The 20,271-nt window shown below is 38.2% G+C and overlaps 1 long non-coding RNA gene across 1 annotated transcript in view; it reads right to left on the bottom strand.

Moving 5' to 3' along the window:
- Window positions 1–13,342: 13,342 nt before the first annotated feature.
- Window positions 13,343–20,271, bottom strand: part of LOC108527197 (uncharacterized) — a 35,848-nt gene continuing 28,919 nt past the window's right edge. Inside the window, exons 2-3 of the long non-coding RNA XR_001884729.1 lie at window positions 15,248–15,402; window positions 13,343–13,492 (exon numbers count right to left, since the gene is read on the bottom strand). This is a non-coding gene — a long non-coding RNA (uncharacterized LOC108527197). The remainder of the gene's footprint in view (window positions 13,493–15,247; window positions 15,403–20,271) is intronic.

The following is a 20,271-nucleotide window of genomic DNA, read 5'->3' as shown; positions in this document are numbered from 1 at the left end:
CTTAAAGGGAGAAATATCCCAGGTGGTATTTTATCTCTGCAGCATCTATTTCTAAAGGTTAGCCTCAGTGGAAGGGGCAAGAGTGCTTTATATAGTAAACCAATGACAGTTCTGGGAAGAAGGTGAAACTTCTTTGAAAAGCTTTGTGACTTTATTCTAGATAAACATAAGCTACCCTAAGGATTATCACCACTAGTGCTACTTTAATAAAATATTATTGTGTAGAAAAAATACTTGATCGTCTTTTGCATGATTCTGATGTAATGCATACAGGTTTACTCTCTCGTATTTAATAGGAACACAAAGCCCATATCAAGTGGAGTGTTTTATGTTAATGGCAACATTTCCAATTAAATTGCCCATATAAATCATTTTGACATGCCATCATTCTTTATTTTAACAACTGCTTTTACACCATACACTTTAGAGCCCTTGTATCTTTCAGCTTGTAAAAGAAAATGAAATATCAGTCAAAACATAATGGGCAGAACTCTACTGAAAAAACTTCTTAGCATAACAAAATCCACATGAGTTCAAGGCACCCAAGGTTTACAAGAAAATTCTTCCCAGAATTCTAAGAAGCCTTTTAAATGCTAAAAGCAAATCACTGAGAAACCCATAGACTCTCTTTTCTTCATACTTTTTAATGTAGGCCTAGAATAGACTGAGGGCTTAGCCACAAAAGCTTCCGTTGTGATTGTAGCTCAGCAGCGAACAGTCTAGGTGACATTGAGCAAATTTCTAGCCTCAGTTTCCAGAAATGAAGTTCCTTTAGTTCTCTTCCAACTCCAACTTTCTGCAACAAGTCCCATAAAAGGTGAAGGAAAACTAGGTCTGACTTCAACTTTCTGCAAAAAGTCCCATAAGAGGTGAAGAAAAACTAGGTCACTTCATGAATTCAATGCAATTCAGGACACAACTTCCAGCAGTAGCTTCCTCTTATTCCTTATAAAATATACACCACTGCTATGTTTGTCCTCTGTTTATATATCCCAAAAGGAGAAAGAGAGTGCAAGGCAGAGCTGGGTTTAGAGCCCATCTGCAATCCCCCAGAGCTGTGTGAACTTGGACAATATACATCTACAATTCCACTTTCCTTACTTATAAAAACAGGATAATATTTTCTACTTTGTAAGGCTGGCATCATAATTACAGATGATATTTTTAATCCAACTTTCATGATACCTGCAACCTAATAATCACCTGGTAACTAGTAGTTATTATATGTATATGTATACACATATAACTACACACATGCATTCATTCATATATAATACACATTCTACTACCCTTGGAGAATATTGCCTTCAGCTCCAACCAGAGATAGAAGTCAGTAATTCTCATGTCATTCAACCAAATTTGGAAATGTACATCACTGTGGGCCCATTTACAGTAATACGATCAGACTGCCAACCTAGAATAACAATGTAATATTATAAATTCTTTGTAATCCTTCTCACTACCACTAGCAGGATCCCAGAATGAGTGTCTGCTGTCTGGTCAGGGTTTATCATCTCTAGCAGGTAGAATGGACCACAACTAGAGGGCCTAGTCTGCCATTCCACAGTCAGTCTGAATAACAGATATGCAGGTATGTTATTTTTCTAGAACAAATCAGAACAGCACAAGGTCTAATACAGTTTTTGATGCATCTGCTCCAATTTCACTGCATCAACTCACCATTTCAAAATATTTAATCTAGCCAAATAACATAACCACAGCATGCAAAATACCTTCATATCTCAAATACAAGCCAGGCTTTAGATTTCCTATATTCTAAGAAAACTTTTCTTCACCTTTGCAGCTTCTCAGTCTAAATTATTTAATTACCTTGCTTTTAAGTTTCTTTAATTCTCCCCAGTCTCTTTAGAGCAGTCCATACTCACTGCCTTCAGTTCCTGAATATTCCTCAGTATTATAATTTGGTATCCCATACAACTTTTCTAAAATTTCCCTTGTGGTGATTAGCAATGATACCTTACAGCCAAATCCAACAGACCTTAGCTGCTGCTCAGGCAGTCCCAGGATTTGAAATTGCTATCCCCTAGAATTCCTGTCCTTCTGTGGCTCCAGGACACCAAGAACTTTCTGCTTTCCCTTCTCCTTCTCAGTTCCTATTCTTCCCCTCCCACCCCAAATTTAAGGAATTTCCAGGACTCAATCTTTGTCCTTCTTCTATGGTCTGTCAAAGCTAATTTTATACATCCCAACTGTTTTAACTATAAATCTGTGCAGGTGACTCCCAAATATAAATCTCCAGCCGTAATCACTCTGAGACTCTCCACTGGCAATCTCAACATCTCAACCTGAAAGAGTTCAAAGATAATTCCTTATTCCCCTCATGAACCTGCTCTTAACGCTGTGTCCCCAGATTGTTTCAATATTATCACCTTCTCCAAGGTCTCCCATGCTAGATCTTTAACCTCTTTCAAATTAATTATTCTACAACAATTCCACCTCCATAACATTTCTAATGCATGTTTCCATCTCTATCTTCCCATTGAAAATGCCCTAAATTATGATATATGTAATATGGATTTGAAAGACAACTAATTATTGTCACTTTCCACTTCAGCTCCTCTGACAAATTAATCTTGGATTAAGCATCAGAAAACATCTCTCTGGTCATTTTCATTTTCTTGCTCACTTTTGGTAGCACCCCATATCTTACAGATTAAAAGCTAATTATTAGAATAGCTGCTTATGCAACAACTGTTTAGTAAGTGTTGGGTAATACATCAAACACTATACTATGCATCAATTATCTTACTCTTAGATAGATGTGATTTTTACAGTTATTTGTATGACTGTATTGATTAATACATATCTCTTCAATCAGACCATAAACTCCATGAGATCAAGGACCTGAAATACAGGTACTGATTGAATAAATAAATGAAGCCTTTTTTTAGTCATCACTACTAAAAGTATTCTTTTCTTTTTCCCCCTCTGAAATTATATAGCAAACTCTTATGTCCTTTAGCATATTGTATATTGTATATTGTGCCCATGTTAAATGTAGAGAATGACTGCAAATGAATTTTAGCAAGATGACTTCCATTCCTGCTAAGAAACTATACTAGAATATGTCAGGATTAATAATATATCTCATCTTCCTGACAGTAAGATTTCCCATCCTCTATGATCTGTCTTATGCATCTTTCTTAAAGTCCAGTCCCTTTTTAAAAAATCAAATTTGAATTAATAAGTAGGTGCTCTCCTCTTAGAACTTTCAAGGGAATTTGTTCAACCAACATTTTTTTTAATTCAGAACTTACTGAATGGAACAAAATAGGTTATAAGAATACCACAGTGAGTAGTCAGACATGAATCTTGATTTCAACTGATTTGTGGATTAGTAAAGAAAATAAAGCATGTGTTTATGTGGCTGTAATTCCAAGGAAAAATTTGTAGACTGCATAAGAAATATACAGCTAAATTGTGATGGGAGCTCAAGGTAGGAATCTATTGATTTCAGTTGAGAGGATCCCAAAAAGCTTCATATACAAATACAAATTATTTGTATTTGACATGGTTTATGAAAGATGAGTAGGATTTAGGTGTCCAGGGATGAGAATATGTATTCCAAGAGAAATAGCATTAAGAAAAATGTAGAAGTCTTAAAAATCATGGGATGTATACAAGAAACTTCAGGTGGTAGAATTTATTTGTAATGATTAATTGCATTATGACTATAACACTCTATTTGAAATATGCAAATATATAATGCTATAAAATAATTATGCAGAGTCCATTGGGTTGTTATATCAGTAAAATGACATTTTTACTATGATAATACCACTTTCCAAATACTTGTCACTGACCATTGTTTTTGTTTTCAGCAAGTCTACCCTCTGTAACAGAGTAAGGCCTAGAGATTTGGACATCTCAAACTGTATTGAGCCACAAGGGGACTGAGTTTGCAGAACTATTTAGTTCTTAGATACAAATTCATAAGTCTGGGCATTGTAGACAACTGAGGTAATTGGAATCCCTCTAAGTCAATTTTTAGTCCAAATCTTGTTTTTAAAATAGTCTGAGAAAACTTGACTTTGGGGCTAAACATCTCTGGTTGATATTTTGTTTTGTTTTCCCTATTGGGTGAGTTGTTATTTTAGTTGATTTTGGTTTAAGTTTCTTCCCCTTGGATGTGTGCTATAAATCAGGCTTACGGCAGTTTGCATTCCAATGATGCCTTATCTTGGCTGTACAACTGTTATCTCATCTAAATCCCACAGCTGTGTCACTTCCTAACGACCACCATCCCTGCGAGACAGCTGTTGCTCTTAATTGGCAGGAATGAAACAGATGAGCATTAAGAAACTAGCCCAGATGATGTGCTGCACAAAGAATTTACATTTTTCCAAACTATTTGAAACTAGAAAAGAAATTTACATTTTTTTTTTTCTGAACTGTTTGAAACTAGAAATGGCAGGGCAGGAGGCTCCATCACAAATATGTTGACGGAGTATTTCTTGGTCTCCCACTCAGAATTTTACTACTGAGACTGCATAAAATCAAGCTGCCTCTTGGCCAGTCAAAACTAGAGTCCCACCCACAAAAACATTGAAAAGCAATTTGAAATATCTTGCAAAGTTTCCTGATGAGCTGATAAAGAAGAATTCTGTCGTAAATCAGTGAAGCTTCTCAAAATTCACTTTTTCCATCTCACCTTCCATAGCACACAGATCGCAGCAGTTACCTCAGTACCTAGTGACTTGCTACTCAAAAGTGTGGTTCACAGACCAGCAGCATTGGCATTATTTGGGAACTCGTTAGAAACACGCTCTCAGGCCCCACTTCAGACCTACTGAATCAGAATCTGTATGTTAGCAAGGTCTCCAGGTGCTTTATATGCAATTTACTTATATTTAATTTGAAAACATTGCTTTTGTCTATTAATCTCCTGCTATAGTACACTATTATAATGAAGATTACTGGGCCCCACCTGAAGAGTTTCTGAGCCAGTAAGTCAAGTATTTGGATACCACCCTGCTTTGAGAACCAGAACCTCCAGGGGACCACATTTTTTATCTTAGTCCATGAAAACTAAAATCTCATTAATTCACCGTATTGTTTTTTCTCAATCCCTTGCTTCTCTATTTTCTTTCTATACTTTTTAAATGTGACTCAATCTAGCATATCACAACTTGTGTTTATTTGTTACTAGCTTATAATTGTCTGCTGAAGAAAAAGTGGTAACTTTTTCTTCGTAGAGAAAAGTAATAGAACCATTTAATTGTTCTGGCCTCCCTTCTGCTATGGCTATTGAATCAGGATAAAGGTTAAAAGGTCAATTCAGGGTTAAGTAAGTAGGAGAGATAGAAGCAAAGAGAATGGGAATATGTATGGAGAGTGGTGAACACACCCATGAGCCTATGACAATAAAAAATGTAAATATACACACAGAGGTAATGTGGTTTCAGAAGAAAGACCACTGGACTTGGAGTCATGGGAGGCAAATTCAAGTTCTTTGTCCAATCCTGATAACCATTATGGCTGTGAGTGTATAATAATCTCTAGTGACTTCAAGTTCTTGTCTATAAAATACAAATAACATGTATACTACCTGCCTCACAAGGCATTCGATGAAATAAAATTATAATAAAATATTAATTGTGTAAAACTTTGCTGAATGAATTAAGCTGGTGCTGTGGAGAAGAAGGAATGAAAAAGGCATAGTCCTACTTTCAGGGAGTTCACTGTCTAATAATGGACACAGATACACAGACAACAAGCCATATCGCTGAATTAATTAATGTTGCATTAAAAGTACATGTAAAATGCTAAGAGAATCCTGAAGAATGAATCAACTATTTAAAAGAAGGAAGGGATGCTCGTGACGAATTGGCAAGTAAGCTTTTAGCTATTATGCTAATATTCTCTATACCATCCTCATAATAAGGGTTAATTCAGCTGGAATGATGATAATAACAATGTTTATAATTAGTCCAACAAACATTGTTATGGTGTTGATTTAGTTTAAGAAAAAAAAATGTGTCCTTGTAAGTGGGAGGTGATACAATTTGACAAGAAAAGAATAAGACAAAATTAGAGTGCCTAAGAGGTATTTTCCCATTCCACAGCATCTACACACAGAGACGTGTATATTATTAAATATTTAGTTAAGCATTCACTCTAGCTTTATTCTAAAGTAAGAAAATCCTTTCATTAGAATATAAATTCTCATTACAAGCAAAGGGAGTGTCTATGTTGTTCACTGCTAAATGTTACCTGATACATCGATGGAGCTTAATAGCATTTGTCGAGTGAATGAATGAAGGACCAAGTAAGGTTTGCGTGGAGCTAATAATTGGCCAGTTACACATGCATACATGTTGCTATCTATGTGAACAGCATATTTGAAGTCAGTAAATGGCATTCTGAGTTTAAACTGTGGAATGACTTTTACAAATTGTGAACATTTCCAAATATAATTTGTAGCTGAAACAATGACTCCTTATGTGGCTATTATTTAGAAGTAAAGGCAGTCAGAGGCTCCCTTGCTAAAGGTATTTAGTTAGCCACTGTGTATTTAAATGTCTTAATATATACCTCCTTCAATTTTTTTTCCAGAAGTACTGGTAATATATAGAGTCAAATAACATTTCAAAGACGGATTTCTGTGACTTTTCAGCTTAACACCTTCTCTAAGTAATAGTTTTTTGTGAGTTTTAATATATTGCATTATATAACTTCCAGAGCCATCTCTTGTCTACAGAACGAAGGTGTTGGACAAGATGATGATAGGGACCTCTTTCTCCAACTCTAACATTCTATTAATCCTGTAGCCTCCTCTACTTTTAAAGAAATTATGTTATTAAAAGGATTTGGAGAACAAATAGCTTAAGTAGACAGTGCAGTAATTATGTAATTGTTTTCTCTTATCTTAATGTTATGCAGCTGTTTCATTTAAAAAAGTAAGAAATTACAAAACAGCTTTTCTTTAAAAGAAAAGACTATAATGATTACTTTGGTGGGGGGAAACCACTGCATATAATGGCAAAAATAAAACACAGGTGAGATACCTATAATTAATATCAGAGATGCTCCCCTTCATCTACTATTAAAAAGATCTCTTCGAATCCCAATTTAAAGAATACTTCATATGACTTCTCACAACTTGACTGTTCTCAAAAGCCCACGGATACACATGTAAGGAAATTGTCATAAAAGACAGTTATTATTTCTTCTTTTCAAAAGAAATTAACCTAGAAATCTTGTCACAAGAGATTTTCAGAAAAAAGTCAAATAACCACAATAATACCACCTGACACACACAAATACATACACACACTCAAAACAGCTAATGAAAAATAATATTTCTAAAATCTTCTACATGAAGATTTTATATATGGAAAACAATTTAGGGCAAGAGAGTAGGCCCCAGTCCTCAGCAAAGCTCTTAGATCTGAGGTAGCAAGATATAATATAATGTGGTTGACTATCTGCAAAGATGGCCACCAACAACTGCTTCCATTCCTGTCCAGTCCATTTCCCCCTCCCTACGAATCTGGATTAGCCATGTGTGACTTGTCTGAACAACAGAATGGGAGAAAAGTGGCAGTTCTGGCTTTAAGAGGCCTATCAGTGTTCACTTTCACCCTCTTGGATCCTGAGTCACCTCATAAGAAGTCAGTCATTTTACTAGCAAGAAAGACGACATGCAGAGAGGCCTCTAAGGATTTGAGGATAAGAGGACCCTCTAAACCCCAGACTTTTTGTCGACGCCAGCTGAGGCCACATTGGATCTTCCAGCCCCATTGGAGCTGCCCCAACCGAATCACATAGAATGGAATTCTGCTCAAATAGCAGAATCACAAGCAAATAACTGGAAATGCCCCATTCCTAAAACAACAAATAAAAAACTAAATCAGTAGATAACTAAATTAGCACATATTTCAATTCCTTGGTCAGTGAAATATATCAAACCACTATATCCCAATCCTTGGGCTACTGGCTGGGAACACAGGACTGAATAGAATGCTTGCTTTCAAAGGGCTCATCCTACCATGGTAGTGACACTCATATAAACAAACCTCTGGCAGGGAGTGTGACAGGAGCTGCATCAGAGGCACACACGGTGCTGTGGGAGGGTGTGGACCCAACTTTCTCTCCTGGAAGTTGATCTGGGGCATGGTCCAGGGAAGAGGAGGTGACACTTCAGCCGTATTTTAAAATCTGAGTAGGAGTTTTCCTAGCCAGGATGTGTGGCTGAGAAAGAGGAACATTCCAGAAAATCAGATTTATCTGTACAAAAAGTGTAAGCTCCTTCTTAAAACCTCAAACTACAATTACTGAGTCTCTGTATCACCTGCTAAAGGTTTTATATTCTTCCTAAGTTAGACAGATAGGAGAAAGAGTATTTTTTTGTAGTAAAAATAATGTTTGTTGTTTACCCATTTTGCCTCCAACTTTGTAACCTGCACAGGGCTGAGAGAAAGGAACTCATGTGACAAGCAGAGAAACTGTTAAAAACAAGAATGTATGTGTTCGCTCTTCTCTCTCTCATCCTGCTATAGACAAATGCTAAGTAAAGCATATTGTTTTCTTTATCTTTGTTCAAAATCAGTTCTCAAGGTTCTTAATGAGAGGTCTAGAATCATTCTGCGTTCTTTATGGAAGGGAAAAAAGGAGAATTTTTTTACTGGCATTTGTGATGTTAAAGGTCAATTTCTATACAATTTTTATAGCTTACATTCAGTACTAGGTGAGCTGGCAGATGAAGAAAACTAGAATTGGGTAAACTGGTTGATCGCATAGATGGCTGGAATGTTTAGAGACATTTGTTTCCACTTTTGTATTAAATCTCAGTGGATTTGCAACTACAAAGTTCAAGTTTTTGAAGACATCTGCAATCCAGAAGAAGCTACTAAAAAATGTAGGCACCAGAACCCAAACTTGGGAAATAATATTTTTTTTCTCCTCTATTCATGCCCTACCGTGCCTACTTCCTTTTTTCTTGGATTTGAGACATGAGGATCATGTGAAGTTGAAAAATGCCTCAACCTGCCATATGCTACTTGGATTAGAGCCGTGGCTCTTGAAGGGAGCACACAGTTTGAGGTCTCACACTGAGCACTTTATATGCATCACTCATATCATCCTCAGAAGTCTTTCTTGGTTAGGTATTAATATCCCCATTTTACAGATAAACAAAGCATAGGAAAGATGACTATAAATCTTTTCCAGAGATGCTGATAATCACATTTGTCTGATTCCAAATTCCATGCTTTTACACTCATGCCACAGTTTCTCCCTAAGGTCTTGTGAGATTTATTTTACCTCTAGAATACAGGTTAAATCTCTGCACTCAAAAAAACGGAAATATTTTTAACAAAGTTAGAAACATTGGCATAAAAGAATGTGCACCATTTGACCTGTGCTTTAAGATAACTAGAGTATGTGACGAAAATAATCAAAAGCATGTAATATAGAAGAGGCAGGGAATCAGGTAGAAATAGCATGACTTTGGGACCTTGTAGAATTCTATTTGAATCCCAGTTTGGGCTCTTGCTATTTTGTGACCTAGAGCAATTTATTCAGGTTCTCTGAGCCACAGTTTTCTGAGTTATAAAATAAAAATATTAATACTTGCTACATCCCCCAGGTTATGAAGAGTCCTAAATTGTGTAATTTATGTAAAAGCACCTAGCACAGCACTGCCTCATTTTCAGTACTCAGAAATGGCAGCTTCTTTCCTTTGCTACAGAAACTGGGAAAAGAAAGAAAATTGTTAAATGTCACCTGCAAGCAGAGGCCTCTGGTTTGAAAGATGGGAAAGCAATGAGAAGTCGGGAATTCTTTTCTATAGCTATCAAAATATTTTCCAGCAATGGTTGAAGAAGGACATTTGATCTCAATTTTGCTACGACCATATTTGGAACATCACGTTAAGGGTAATAAGCGAGTTTGTTAATGGGTAAGGGAGAGAGGCAGGTGGGATTGGTTCAAGCGGGAAGACTGAGAGGAACACCCAGGTCTGGTCAAAACTCTGGGCAGAATAAAGAAAACTGTACAAGTTAAAACAGCACATTTTCCTCATCGGCCAGAGTGGGGACCAGCTGTGTCACTGATACCACACAGCAGGACCAAGCAGCTGCCCAGTTCCCAGACAATTCATCAGTCAGTTGATTAGACAACAAATATTTATTAGGTATGTACTATGGGTCAGGCTCTGCGGGGGTACTGAGGAATCCTGATGAGCAAAACCAGGTCAAATACACCTCTGATGATATGTATTTCTGTTCACTGAGTAAGTGAAGGTGAGTCTTGAGAAGCTGGGTAACCTATGGCATTGATTCCCGAAGTATGACATTCCACCTGCAATTTCTTGCACACAAGCTAGAAAGGAGAAAATACTTTCTTCAAGAGATAACAGGTTCTGAGCACTTACCATGTGACAAGCATTATACTCAGTGCTTTATGGATATTCTCCTATTCAATTCCCCCAAGTCTGTCAGGTAGTTGCTATTACTTCCCATTTTATAGATGCATAAACCAAGGCTTAGAGATATGTGTCACTTGCCAAAGCCTCAAGATATTAAAGTCCTGGAACTGAGACTGATCTCAGAAATACGCAACTCCAGAGTCTGAACTCATGGTGGAGTACCTAAGACTGGTTTTAACACTCTAATGAGATTTTTCTATTTTAATTGCATCTGTTCCCCATAAAGGATTCTTTATCTTTTTACTCAGAAATCAAGAATTAGCTACACTTCATGATGGCCAATGACCATATGGTATAACAGAATCTGTGCTCTTTCTCTCAAGTTAATTTATGAAAATCTTTTGGCAAGGTCAACATGCTTTTTGAATGTACACACTGCTCCTTTGCTACTCTGTATAAAGGCATTTGTAAATTATTCTAGTTATCTTTAGAATACTTAAAATTACTCTCTGGTGTTTATATAATCAGCAAGAGATAATCAGATGATCTCTCTTTTTTCTAACAATAAGCCACTTCCTGTTCATTATACTTATGTTTATTTATGGCACAAGACACATTTTCTCTGCAGAAGGTCACCTGTGGGTTGATGTGGAGGATTTCTTTCCTCCTATTTAAACAACTTTACCAGTTTTCGGCATTTGTATGACTGTTGATTAATTATGGCCCTGTCCCAATCATTATAGAAAAAATAATAGCCTATGCTATGGTTCCTTTTACCTGCCACTGGGTTATTCATTAACTGTAAAAATGCAAATTTTTTAAAATTCTTGCATATTTAGAGGCTTCTGACAGATAATCCACACCTATGCTATGTGCACCCACCCATCTCAGAGGAAGGCCAAATGTTTGAAGTCAGAAGCCACCTGACACAGAGGCCCAAAGAATTAACGGTCTTGAGTCACATGTAAAATTTGTGGTTCCACTTCTTTGGGAACCAGAGCTTTCCTAAATACCAGTCCAAATGCCCCCAGGCTGCCTCCTCACCTTCATGTACTAAACTTATTGACTATTCCACAGGAGAAGCGATTACTTCCTTTATTAAACTAAACTAAGAGGCCATGCCTTTCATTCTACTTGCACCTAATATAAGAAGTTGAAAAAACTAGACACCTTCTATCCCAATGTGAAAGAGTTTACTGCCCATTGCAGAAGATTTTGCTGAGTTTTGATGCCCTGTATCTGTTTCTTTTCTGTTTAATAATATCATCCTGGGTTTTTTGTTGGTTTCTTTTTTCAAATATAAGATGCTTCCTCATTCAGTCAGTGTGCTTCAAGAGAAAACTGCTTTGGCAATGGACCTTGAATGGTTTCAGCTAAACAAGATGTCATGCGCGTCTGTGTGAAGAGACCACCAAATAGGCTTTGTGTGAGCAATAAAACTTTTTAATCACCCGGGTGCAGACGGGCTGAGTCTGAAAAGAGAGTTTAGGAAGGGAGATAAGGGTGGGGCCATTTTATAGGATTTGGGTAGGTAAAGGAAAATTACAGTCAAAGGGGGGTTGTTCTCTGGCGGGCAGGAGTCGGGGTCACAAGGTGCTCAGTGGGGAGCTTTTGAGTCAGGATGAGCCAGGAAAGGGAATTTCACAAGGTAATGTCATCACTTAAGGCAAGGACCGGGTCATTTTCACTTCTTTTGTGGTGGGAATGTCATCAGTTAAGGCCAGGGCAGCGGCAATTTTCACTTCTTTGTGGTGGAAATGTCATCAGTAAGGCAGGGGAGGGGCAGGGCATTTTCACTTCTTTTGTGATTCTTCAGTTACTTCAGGCCATCCGGTGTACATGTGCAAGTCACAGGGGATGCGATGGCTTGGCTTGGTCTCAGAGGCCTGACACAAGAGAGTCTATTCCAATGTCCATAGTGATTGAGTTAGACATTGGACTGGTACTCAATGTAGAGCAATAATAAGTAAGGAGATAATTAGATGGAGACCACTAGAAAGAAGATCCCTTGCTCTTCCATTGACATATTCTTTAAGTGTGAACACTTAGGGCCTCCAGAAGCATTGACAGCCATTCTGCATTGATAGAACCCAGCTATCTATTCAATATATTTGCCTTAGAGTCACACCACCTTTGTTACCTTGGCAGTGTGAGTTATATCTCCTGTTATTTGCAACGAGAAGATTCCTCACAATACACCTACCACTGTGACCACACTTACACAGTAATCATGAAACCATGCTGCATTACATAATTTCTTTGCGCGCTTTCTTCATCTAGTACCTCCTCCTATAGTCATAACTTTTTGTTTACTCTTCCCTGAGTTCCATAAGCAAATATAATGAATTATACCGAGAAGCTTATTAGAGAAGTTTAGAATTTTAGAATTTTCTGTATTCTAAAAACATCATCTTTTTTATTATCTTCATGTGGTTGGTTATTGGATAATTATATTCATATTTCAAGGCTTTCTATAAACCTGCCAGCATTAAGTAGAGATCTTATCAGCTTCTGGGCAGAAATAGAAAGACTGCCTGTGTTGGCACCTATACCTTCCTGATTTTTGTTCTTCCTCTCTTGTTCTGCATACTTTTTGTCTACTCTCAGAAACATCAGCTTTGCATACACTTCTGCCAATGAGACTATCCTAATCTGAAATTATAGGGTCCTCTCTTTTTCATGTTTTTTTCTTATTTTCATAGCCAGGGCCTAGAGGTGACTGCTGAGGACCAGCTGTAGTGTCTACTGCACACTTGCTTCCCACATTGCTTTGAGGCAGCACCGCAACTTTTTTATTATATCTATCTCTAGGAAATTTCACAGTCTTCGTTCTCAGGAACAATTTCTACATTGTCAACTACTTTATGTCCTTTTCCCCTATTAAAAAAAAGTTATTTGTCTCCCAGTTGAATAAACTTTCATTTTTTTAATCATCCTTTTCAGTGTCATTTTATCACCTTTCACTGTGTGATCATTGGATGCATCCATCCACTACCATGGCTCTAAGCTTTTTTACTGTGACTTTTCTCAGGGATTTCAAGGTTAAGTTAACTCTTGGTGCTGTTTCACATGGATGCTTTTGTAGAACTCCAGGATCTCAGACTGTTGGGAGAGATAATGTGGATTGTGGTCAGAGCACAGTGAAGATTGAGTTTGATGCCAGGAAAATAAATACACACATACTGCCATCTTCATATAACTCAGCTACATGCTTTGATGGGAGTGGCCTTCACAATTACTACATAGTTGACCTCTGACAGTTTGTTTTCCTCTTAAAATAGGGTGGGGAGCGGCAGGGAAAATCAACAATTATGTTTGCTCTTGTGACACTCTCAGGTTCCTAGACATGTGTAATTTAACAAATAATCATATAAATGTCTTGCTGAATTACAGAGACATGGCATCTAAAGGTGGCGGTTGGGAGGAACAGCACAGAGAAATTGGCACTCAACACAAATTTAGTACAAGATAGGTAAAATGACACATACTCCAGAATTACTTACTTAACAAAGAAAAACTTTTGAGCATCAGCAGATGGTCTATGTATTTGTCTTTTTTAGGGATATTCTCAAATGCCATGTATCACATTATAGTAAGAAACATAGTTGTCTAGATGGCAGGATACCTTCTAGGGAGAGAATTCTCTCCCAGCTGACATGCTTAATAGGAAACCAAATTAAAATAATTCCACTCACACTTCATTGTTTGGAAGGCTTTCACTGATAACCAATCTCTCCCAGAAATAGCTCAAGACCCACTGTCATGTTTCCAAAGTACTCTTTACATTTATTTTATGTCACTCATTTGTTCAATGTTTGTCCCCACCATGAGCATGTAAGCCCAGTGAATATAGTCATCACTACATTTCCTAGCCAGTCTTCCATGCCCAGTGCTGCATTCACAATGCCTAACCATAGTACCTGGCTCACAGAAGATGCCTAATCTACATTTGAAAGAGCAAGAGGTGGAACAAAGGAAGAAAAGGAGGAATGAGGGGGAAGGATTGGTTTATGGCTTGGTGTATTAGCTATTTGTTGCTGTATGCCAAATTACCCCAAAATGTAGCCACTTAAAACAGCACACATCTATATAGTTTCCATGAGTTACAAATCTAGGTGTGGTTTAACTAGGTTTTCCAGCTCAAAAGAGTCTCTCAGAAGACTGCAAACTATCGGTCAGGGCCATGTCGTCTCAAGATTCAACTGGGGCAGGATACACTTCCAAGCTCACTCAGTAGTTGTTGGCAGGATCCAATTCCTTGAAGCTTGTTTAACTATGAGCCTCAGTGACTTGTTGGCTGTTGACCAAAGGCTGCTCACCATCACATCCTGTCCACATGGACAACTCCACAGTGCCACTCACGATATGGCAGCTGGCTTTATCAGAGTGAGATAGTCAGAGAGTACAACATAGATGGAAGTCACAGTCTTTCATAACCTAATCTCAGAAGTGATCATCCCATCACTTTTGCTATATTCTATTTGTTAAAAGCCAGCCTTTTAACAAATTACAAATTGTTATTAGGTCCAGCCTACACTCAAAGGAGTGTAGGGAACGAGATAAAACAGAGCATGAATGTCAAGACATGGGAATAATTTGGAGGCCATCTAAGAAAGGCAGCTTAGCACACATAAGCATGCAATCAAAACAAGAGGAGTTGGTTAAAAGAGTTACCTGTTAATAGAACTGGGCTAAGTTAGACTATTGTATCTTTCTCCACAATAAGGAAAACTACTTTCAATATGGCTATAATAATAAATCCACTTGGAAAATGTATTTTAAAGAAATTATTGTGTATTCAAATGCTACCTGACATATCAGTATCCTTTGGAAGTGATTTTAACAAATCTGACTTACATTTTTAGGTGAGCGTTTTCTATTTCATCCAAAAAAACTGAAATCATCAGACTTCGCAACTGAAGGAAATCTGGAAAGAAAATACCTACTTCGGTAGGAAGCAAGCGTGCTGCATTCTCCATATTTCTCCTGTCCCACAGGACATGCTGTGTGGTCTGTAAGAGAAAAACATGTAAACGTAGGCAAAAGTCCTGAATAAACCAAGAAAAATATTTGTGGGTGGCTCAAAATGGGTGAGTTTCTTTCCATGAAGGGCTGGGTGTGCCACAGTCTTGACCAGCAAGTACATGCTAATGGACCATCTATAGCTCTAACTAAGTCTAATTCCTGCATTCTAAATAGGCAACCAGGATATTATCATATACACTCTAGTCTCAAAACCTTTTAACGTTTTAACGAGAATCCTTTTGATTCTTTCTGAAATCTGTTACATATTTGGATTGGACTACAACAAGCAGTTCCATGGAAGTCTGTAAAGCTTTCTGATGGTGCACCTCTTTAATTATTAAGCTACTTCAGGGTCATAAGCCAGAAGAGAAAAGAATTAGAGCTGATTAGTATGTGTCCCTGTGGCCCTGAAAATCCTTTGGCTGCTGTGGAGGTGCTTGCAGCATTCTGAAAGCTTTAACATAATCCAACCATCCTCCCAAATTCCGAGTTGCTTTTATTCAGGCACATTCAGATGTCAGTCTATAATCCTATGTCATTGCAAAGAGAAAAGGTATGATCTGTGATCTGCTTTTTAAAGCCCACACTAAACCTCTAACCTGGTAATTCATGTAGAGCATAAGGATCATCAGCTGCCAGAAAGCAAAATCCAACACGCCAAGTAATCTCTCACGATTTTCACAAACACATTCTGTTTACAAAGGCTAAATTATATCCGAATAGTTGATGCCACACTATCCATGAGACTGCAACATGGTATGTACTACAGCAAAGAAAACATTATTATTTTACTAACAGCTTTGATTTTTAAAGGGTTTGTCTTATCCATGATTATTGCTGCTATGCAACAGCATGAGTTATAAGCTGAACACCCTTTTATATATACTCTGCACTCAGAGGAGCAATTTCACAGATAAATCACAAGGTGACAGCCAAACCATTAACTTCATGACTCAGGGTGAAGTTCCTACAGGGTGAAAACATCTGTAAACAGCTGGGCAACAGCAGTGCCATCAGCCTTTGAAATCAGAAGGTACCATTTTCAAGAAGTGATTTGAGCAGAGTCTATTCTATGGAAAACATTCTTTCAGATACCAGGGTGTTCCATACTCAAACCTAAATGCTGGAAATCCATTTCCAATGAAGCATGCATTTAGTGTCCTGTTCGGTTTTTTTCTCATGACAAAGACCCAGTGTGTATTAAAAGTAAATTTTGAAAAACATAAAGGACTCCTTGATTACATTAAGTAATGAACATTTAAATTTTGAGTTCCAAAATAATATTTTAGAAGGGGGCTTGTCCACCATTCTCTAACTTCATACATTCCCCTATTTCACAATTTCTCCTATGCATCCTCTCCAAATTCTCCTTGTCTGGGATTCAAAAAATTGAACATCCTTATGTTCACAAACCAAGTCATGAAAACTCGTGTAGTATACCATGGCTGAAGTAATCTATAGCTATCTAGGAATTATCACAAAGTAAAATCTTAGGTGTAGAAAGTTGCATAGGACTTATTCACAATTTCTAAGTCTCAGTTTGTTCATCTATAAATGGGAACAGTAACACCATCTTTTAGAGCTGTTGAGAAAAGTTAAAAACAACTCTGAGGCCAGGCGCGGTGGCTCACGCCTGTAATCTCAGCAATTTGGGAGCCCAAAGGAGGTGGATCACCTGAGGTCAGGAGTTCGAGACCAGCCTGGCCAACATGGTGAAACCCTGTCTCTACTAAAATTAGCCAGGCATGGTGGTGGATGCCTGTACCACCAGCTACTCAGGAGGCTGAGGCAGGAGAATCGCTTGAACCCGAGAGTCAGAGGTTGCAGTGAGCTGAGATTGTGCCACTGCACTCCAGCTTGGGCAGCAGAGTGAGACTCCCTCTCAAAAAAAAAAAAAAAAAAATTCTGTACCGCACATGACACTCAATTATCTCCTTCGTCTCTCCATACCCACACTACAAAACTGAATGGCATGTTAGTGAACTCACAGGCACTGTCATCAGGCATTGCTGAATAGAATCTTTGTGCTGCCACTCACTAGCTTGGCAAATTTGAACAATTTACTTAACCTCTCTGGGCTTTGATATTTTATCTATAATGGTGAATAATTATTTCTACCCAATTAGGTTTAGGGGAAAATCAGAGTTCAAGTAAGTAAGGAGCTTACCGTCTGACTGCCATGTAGGGGATGTTCAGTGAAAGCAGCCCCTCTTTTTTGCTGGTAAGATGATTCCCTTTGCCACGTGGCTGGGATAGAAATTCTGAAGCCATAGAAGCAGCACTTCAGCTATCCCCAACATTATTTCATTCTTTTTTGTTCACATGATACTCAGCAATCCAGGGAAACTAACAGAATGAGCATGCCTGAACTTATACCTCAGCGTGGGTCCAAGAAATGTATGAAAGCTCAAAATCTGAGAGCATTGTACCTAAGACGATAAAGTACAGATCGTAAAGGCTTTCCAGACAGCAGCAACGCATGCTCATCACCATTAAAGGAATACGTTTCCATGCTTCTATTTGTTTTAGCATCCCACAAATAATTACTGACAACTTATTATCTTATTATATACTCAGCATTGCACTATAGGATTTTTTGTTTTGTTTTGTTTTAAGAGACAGGGTCTTGCTATGTCACTTAGGCTGGAGGGGAGTGGTGTGATCACAGCTCACTGCAGCCTCGAAGTCCTGAGCTCAAAGGATCCTCTCACCTCAGCCTCCCGAGTAGCTAGGATTACAGGCAGCATCACTGCTATGCATTCTTCTCAAGAAAAGGTGACACTGGCATCTGTATCAAAGCAGATCCCTCTCTCCTATGCTATGGCAAGGTAATAATAAAATAATAATGGTGCATCCTGGTTGGAATTATTTTGAAACAGTTACTTTTAGCTACAAATACCCAAACATTAGCTCCATGCCTCAGCCTCTGAGTGCCTCAATGCTCAATAGATAAGACATTCTTAACATGTCTAAATAGACATAGACATGACATTCTTACATCATTCTTATGATACGACATAGAATGGCATGTCATTCTCATATTTTTATGTCATGACATGACATGTCTAAATATATAATAGATATGACATTCTTAACACGTCTAAAAAGCTTAGAGAACACCTGGAGTCTGTCTGCATTACCAAGGGAGTAAGACAAGCTCAAATAGTCAGTTTAGAATATTCTATCTACTTAGCAACAGTGGGAAAAGAATAGAGAACCTTGGGCTAGCGTAATATAATTCAGGTCCCTGAGTTACTATTCAAAGTCCTTACATTTTACAAGTGGGTATCAAAATGATGCTCTTTGGAATTCCTAAGTGTTTGTGAAAAGGGTTCGGAGGCCTGCTCAAGGCTCCCAAATGTGTGCTAGCATATCTTACAGCTTGATTTCCTCATGTGAGGGACAGGAATAATAAGCTTGTTATAACAATCAAAATGAATGCTCTTTATAATTAATAAGGTCCAATAAAACCACACAATAGTATTGCTACTGTAATCATTCATTGACACAGAAAGAAAGCTGCTAGAACCAGTTGTATGACTCAAATAAGCACAGAGCCTTGAATGCCAGACTGAAGGGGTTAGTCAGCTTATGTTCAATCAGTAATTGGTAGTTTTTTGTTTTGCTTTGTTTGTTTTTAGCAGAGTATTGTATTCTTTGGGCTGAGTTTTTATAAAGATTAGCAATTGTTGGCAGAAACATAGGAATGGTGGGAAAGAGGTATGGAGACTGAGAGATCAGGAATGAGGCCTTAAAAAAAATACGTTTTTAGTGTCCCTAGAGAAGACAACCCCTAATGTAGCTTGTGACAGTGACACCGGGTATATGCCAAATTCACTTGCAACTTACTGAGCCACTTCATTAGCATCCCAACATGCCATACCCCTTATTAATCAGAGATGAACTTCAGCCTCAGTGTCAGTGGCCAAATGGTCAACAGAAGGGGCAGAGTAACTATGGCCAGGGTGGGCAGCTACCGGAGGTGCAGCACAACTGCTAAGAAGCGACAGCCGTGCTGTCTCACCCGGCTTGCAGCAAGCAGAAAAGGAACAGCATCTTTGGAGCAAATGAAGCTTGCAGACTGTGAGGAGAACAGGCAGCAACACAAGAAGGAGGCACAACCAGGGACAGCAGAGAGTCACTTGAGGGCTGGGTGTCCAGCAGGGAGGATGCGGAGCGCAGAGTGTGTTTCAGTCTTCTCAGTGACACTTATCCACATGGATGGGCACACCATCTGGGGCAGCATTTTTTTTCTTTTTTCTTTTTTTTTTTTTTGTGGTGGTGTTTTGTTCTTTTGCTTTTTTAAATATAAGAAGATCCATGTATGGTATAGATACAGATATAGATACAGAAACACACATACACATCACAAATTTTACCATTCAGAAACAGAGATTTCATGCCTCCACTGAGCCCTGAAAAGAGTTTTCTCATTTCTAGCTGATTCCTTTCCCAAGAAACCATTTGCTTTCATAACTTGATGGAATATTTTCAGATCACAATGTATCTTTTTGTTTTAAGGACCACTTCATTACTTACATCAGGGAGGTGGCATGTTTTCACTTTCTGTGCTTGAAAGAAGGCTGAATTTTTAATAAAGAAAGAGGGAAAGAGTAGGACCCTTTAAAGTACAGAATTCCTTTGCCTGCTGTTTCGTAACAGTTTCCTCACCCCACGCTGTGAGAACTGGTCCGCTTGAAGAGGAATGAATTTTAGTTTCTCGTTGTAGGGTGGGGTGGGGGGGGGTGGGCGAGGAGAGCGTGATCAGGGGATGGACGGGCAGGTTTGTAAGAGAAGCGCAAAGTGAGAATATGGCGCTCGCTGTTGAATCGGGAGAAATAAAGATGGGTATTTGT

The sequence above is a fragment of the Rhinopithecus bieti genome, unplaced genomic scaffold, assembly GCF_001698545.2.
Source record: "Rhinopithecus bieti isolate Rb0 unplaced genomic scaffold, ASM169854v2 scaffold_2453, whole genome shotgun sequence".
NCBI classification, from domain to species: domain Eukaryota; kingdom Metazoa; phylum Chordata; class Mammalia; order Primates; family Cercopithecidae; genus Rhinopithecus; species Rhinopithecus bieti.
Note: the sequence above shows the minus strand (reverse complement) of the source record. Positions and strands in the feature narration are given on the sequence as shown.